Genomic DNA, 5,743 nt, shown 5'->3' with positions numbered 1-5,743 from the left:
TCAGGTTATAATCTCACAGTCTGAGAGACTGAGCCCCATATTGGGCTCTGTGCTAAACATGAGGCTGTGTGAGATGCTCTCTCTCTTTCTCTCTCTCTCTCTGACCTCATTTGCAATGCACACTCTCTCTTTAAAAAATAAAAAAAAAAAATTAAAAAAAAATAAAAGAATTTGGGGGAACTGGTCAAGATGTAAAAATGTTATTTATCACCGAGAGATACTGTTATGTTAAATTTTTATTTCTCCTGATTTTAAAGTAAAAAATTGAGCCACACTCATATTACGTTATAAAGGAGTTGCCACATAAGAAGATAATGGTTTAAATGACTAAATGTTGATGGCAGAGTTTTTTTTCTTTTCTTTTCTTTTCTTTTTTTAAGAATGTAGCCTGGAAATTGTATTCAGGCATAACTGATGAAAGAAAAAATCATAAGGGAGAATAAAGGAGGACAGACCAATAGAAAAGGCAACTTTCCAGGGACTTATAAAGAACCAAGAACCAAGAACCAAGGGTGAATACATATGCTTAAGAATCTGAACTATTTGTATAAATTCTACCTGTTCAGGGAAAAGAACTGGGCATCTAGATCCAAATCAAATGAATGAATACTCTTACTCCTCTAACTATCATTTAAGAAGCAATATATATACATATCCTAAACTGAATTCTAATGTCTGCAATTATAATCTCCTTTCTGTTTGGTTCATCATTTTGTCAATACTTTGTTCTCATTACAGTCTTTCCCTTCAAATAAATGCAAATAAGAGTCTTGGCTTTTAATCAAGAAAAGCCCTAAATGCCACATTATCTGTATTATTAAAGTATAGGTAATAATAAATCTATATTATTACATAAAGTCTCTGTGTTTCTGTATGTTCTAATACAGTTGGTCAAACTGCATACAAAGAAATACATATGATTCTTATTTGGCTTAATTTATTGCTGACTTTGGGCAGGTTTATTATCTTCTTCACAATGTTTTGATAATTATATGATAGGAAGTCAGAGTTATTAATTATATACATAGCTGTATTTTTTTTTCCAATTAAAATACTCTGGTGAGATAGCCTAATGATTTGGTGTTTTAAATTGTATTTTAAGAAAAATATTTATGTTGAGAATCTCACATCAATAACAATCAAAACCTTTATAAAAATGGAGAAAAGTTTCCACATTTTAACCTGTTTCTGGTACATTACGATTTCAAGAAAGCAAATTATACCTAATTCCCACATTTGCCACATTGAGACATAAATACAGCCATTCAGATATGTTGAAAAGCAGAGGATAAACAAAGAAATAAAGGAATCAACAAATGGGAAAAGCGATATATATTTTAGCCCATTCCTCCGTGACGTTGACAGAAATCAGCTATAGGAACAAAGTAATATTAATGTGAACCTTGCAGGGGTGCCTGGGTGGCTCAGTGTTACTTGTCTGACTCTTAATCTTGGCCCAGGTCATGATCTCACGGTTTGTGGGACTGAGCCCTGCATCTGGTTCTGTGCTGATGGTGTGGAGCCTGCTTAGGGTTCTCTCTCTCTCTCTCTCTCTCTCTCTCTCTCTCTCTCTCTCTGTTTCTCTCTTTCTATCCCTCCTCTGTTCATGGCCTCTCTCTCTCAAAATAAATAAACTTAAAAAAATACTAACCATTAATTTTCTTATAATAGTGTTTTTATTCATGACAAGCACAATGTTTTAAGTTATAAAGTTGCAAAATAATAGGCAAGTCCAGTTCTATTTATAGGTGAAGTAAGTGACTATTAAAATGAGCACTCCAAGTTCTCGCTTCACAACTATATTATCTTCGTCAAGTCTTCCTATTACATTCCTATCTTCTCTTCCAAATTAAGATATGGTATCTACTAAGGTACAAATATGATCTCTGGATGGAAGAAATACTTTAGGAGAGATGAGTTTATTGTTCCATAGAAGAGAACAGTGTCATGCAGGACTGATGAAGTTGGAGAAAAGAAACATCCAGGAGATGAGGAAGTGATGGGAAGATCATGATTGTTTAGGAGCTAAACCCTGAGAATAAGGTAAGACAGGGAGTCCTGAAGATGTGTGCAAAGGTGGCAGGACAAGAACGGAAAGTGAGATGGTGAGCTGCACATGCAGGTCGTCCGATTGCAGCCCAGTACGGAAGGACAGCGGCTCTAGGACAGATATCTAACCACAGAAATCTAATTTTTGAGTTATCTATTCTTTATACATTTTAATTCTTATGGATCCACCAACTACCAATGTGTGATGGGTGTTCTAAAGATCTCTGATCTTTGGGAAAGGAGAGACGGCAGTGTTAGTGGCAATCATTCTGTAGTATCTCAAGATACGGGAAGAAAAATGGGTCCATACAAGTGAGGAAATTTATAAATCTCTAAAGGTATATTTGCCAGTTTGTAACATCTGTAACTGGAATAGCCAGGGAATATTACTTATGTTGAATATAAGTAAACTTTATGTAAAAAACTTACAAATAAATTCAAAGATATGAACACTAAAATTGAGTAAAAATATAAACTTTATATACACACACACACATATACGTGCATAAACACTTCAAGGTCTACTTAAACTCATTTAATAATCACAAAACTGATATTGTATTAGAACTAAATAAAAATATTAGAACTAAAAATAAACCTTTGAAAATGAAACCACTACAAATCCACAATTAATTTAAAACATTTCAAGAAGAGTTTTGACAGGCTGACTCAGGGCTTGATCCTGAGAGCCAGATGGATGTAGGAGGTCAATAATCCAGAAACAATGAGACAGTGATTAGTCAGACAGTAAAACAAGTCCCTGGAAGCAATTACTGTTTAACACGTCAGAAAGTCATTCGGTCAAAACAGTCAGAATATGGACTGAGAAGTTTCAGTGTCTCCCTGCTATCCCCTTCCTAAAACTCTTTTTTTTTTTTTTTTTTTTTTTTTTTAGTAAACACACTATAAAGCCAGTTACTACTTCAAACAATAATTACTCACTGCTAAAAGTCTTTGTTCAAAAATGATGACTGAAGAAATTTCTCTCTAAACAAGCCAAGTTTACACGTTCCTACATTCTTTATGTCTCTCCAGTCAGACACTGCAAAGCTGTAAGTTTTAAGAACATCTCATCTGGTCCAAAAGATGATTAATCATCCTTCATTTTTCTACAAAACAGCAATGGGCCAAACATGCATGAATTAAGGTACCAAATGTTATGTTTGAAAGTCTAACAAATAAACTATTTGGATCACACTAAGTATTCACAAGGAATCTAGTAGGTATCTGTTGAATGGTCTGCTAAACACAGGCCACTGTTGCTCAAGAATGTGGTATTCCTATATTGGGGAAGTAAGTTCCTTAAAGATTCTTTCTTCTCTCCCTTTCTTTAAATGTTGGGGAAATGTCAGATACTTGTTTATTGCTCTCAAGAATTTCTAGGTGGTACTTAAAAGCTGCTTTTCATTTTCCTTAAAAATACTAAATGAAAGGACATGTCCTTGAAACTCCTTCATAGGAGCAGGATTATATTTCTACTTCTGCTCCTACCCATCATTCAATAGAAGTGATCACTTCCTCAATCTTGAAACTTTTTCATTTGGCTTTAATGATACCATACAATCCTCACTGGGCAAAATTCTTCATTTTCCTATACTGGCCCCTCTAAATGTTAGGGTGCCCCAATGTTCAGATTGGACCCCTTCCTTTTTTCTATCTTTATTTTTTCTCTAGATGACCCATGGCTATAAATACCATCCATATGCTAATGGCCTTCAAATCTTTAGGTCTAGTCTTGACATCTTTACCAAACTCCAGACCTTGATTTTTTTCTCTTATTACCTAAACTGAAACTATCACTTTTCATTGGCTTCCTATCACATTTAAAATAAAATTCAAACTCCATACTCTTACTTAAAAATCCTACATAATCTGGCTCCTACTACATTCTTCAACCAAATTCTAACCCATGCCCTACTGGCATGTGGCCTTCTTTGTGGTTCGTAAGTATTCTAAACTTGCTTCCTCCTTAGGATATTTATGGAAGCTGATCCTTCCACCTAGAAATACTAAAAGGGAAAAATTATAGAAATAGATCATGAATGCAGATGCAAAAAGGTTAAAAAAGTAAAAACAACATACACACACAGTACACAAATATGTATACATACACAAATATAACTCATATATAAACAAATGAAATCCAGCAGTGTAAAAAAAAGATAATACATCATAATTATGTTGAATTAATTCTAGTACTGCAGATTTGGTTCAGCATTTAATAGACATGTTAGTGTAATTCACAAAAATGTCTGATTAAAGGAGAAAAACTAAACTGAAAAACCAAAGTCGTCAACAAAATTCAACATTTATTTGAGATTAGAAACAAACTAGGGAAGGAAGGAAACATCTCTAACCTGAAAAAGGGATCTACTCTGCCCTCTCCAAAACTAAACCTAATTGAAAATGGTAAGGGAAATATCATACATAATGGTACAATGTTAAAAAATAATCTTTATGCCCACAAACAGGGTAATTATGCCACCTAGCTATCATCATTTCTTTTAAGTACTGCTGGTCCTAATCAGTGCCATAAGATTAAAGAAAGGAAACATATGAAATAACAGGAAGAAACATAAAGGTGACTATTAACAGATAAAATGACTGTAGAGAAAACCCAAAAGTATCTATAGATAAGTTGTTAAGTACAAAACCAATATTTAAGAGTCAGCTGCATTTGTGTACATCAGCTATGAGCAGAAAATATAATTAAAAAAAAAAGATACCATTTTAGTAGCATAAAAATATAAAGTACTTAGCATCAATCCAACAAGCAATATGCTAATCCATTTGGGAGAATTCTGTGAAAGTTTAGAAGACCTAAGTAAGCATGCAGAGTTATATACAATGTTCAAAGATAAGAAGATACAGCACTCGCCCTGGGCTCCCGGGAGTGTGTGGAAGGCACTGCCTGGAAGGCCGAAGTGTGCAGGCTTCCAGTCAGGGGTGGTCTGCGTGCGGTCTCTGAGTTTCCTGTTTTCCAGGTAAAATATGGCTAAAAGCCTACAGAGTAAATGGAAAAGAAAAATGCATGCTGAAAAGACAAAAAAAGGATGCCCCAAAGGAACTCAGCAGACTTAAAAGTATTTTAAAGTAGATAGTGATGTTTTAATGAAAGATGTTCCAGAGATATCAACTGTAGTGAAACCCAAATATTGTCAAGAGAAAACTCAATGCATGATGCAAGATGAAAAAAATGACATGAAAATGGAGACTGATATTAACAGAAACGAAATGAGTCTTCTAGACCAGCATGGACAGTACCCCATATGGATGAACCAGAGACAAAGGAAAAGGCTGAAGGCAAAGTGAGAAAGAAGGGGAAAAGCAACACAAAGGCAACAAAGGCAGTGAAGAAGGGTTTGGCCTGGTAGACTCTTACAAACTGGAAAAATCCTACATGGGACAGGTCTTTGATGAGAATGTACACAAGGATTTCAACTTCCACCAAATGAAAACTTTGTTTCCAGATTTAATTTGGCCTCTTTCTTCAATTCAAACCCATCTTAACTCCTACAATTTGCTTTGGGAGCTTGATAAAATATTTTCTTTGATAAATGAAAGCTACACTGATATTTTAATTGGATGCTGTCCAACGTGCAGGGATTCTTAGACATCAAAGTTCTATCAAGTGTTATTGTGGATATAATTGTTTGGTCTTAGTAAAGATAAAAAATATTATACTGACACGTTT

General features: G+C 34.5%; 1 pseudogene; it reads left to right on the top strand.

The window, feature by feature from the left end:
• The first annotated feature begins 5,040 nt into the window (after nt 1-5,040).
• Nucleotides 5,041-5,423, top strand: LOC120234260 (annotated as a pseudogene).
• The last annotated feature ends 320 nt before the right edge of the window (nt 5,424-5,743 follow it).

This window comes from Hyaena hyaena, unplaced genomic scaffold (assembly GCF_003009895.1).
Source record: "Hyaena hyaena isolate Hyena2069 unplaced genomic scaffold, ASM300989v1 scaffold_105, whole genome shotgun sequence".
Classification (NCBI taxonomy): Eukaryota; Metazoa; Chordata; class Mammalia; order Carnivora; family Hyaenidae; genus Hyaena; species Hyaena hyaena.
This window is presented reverse-complemented; position numbering and strand designations above follow the sequence as displayed.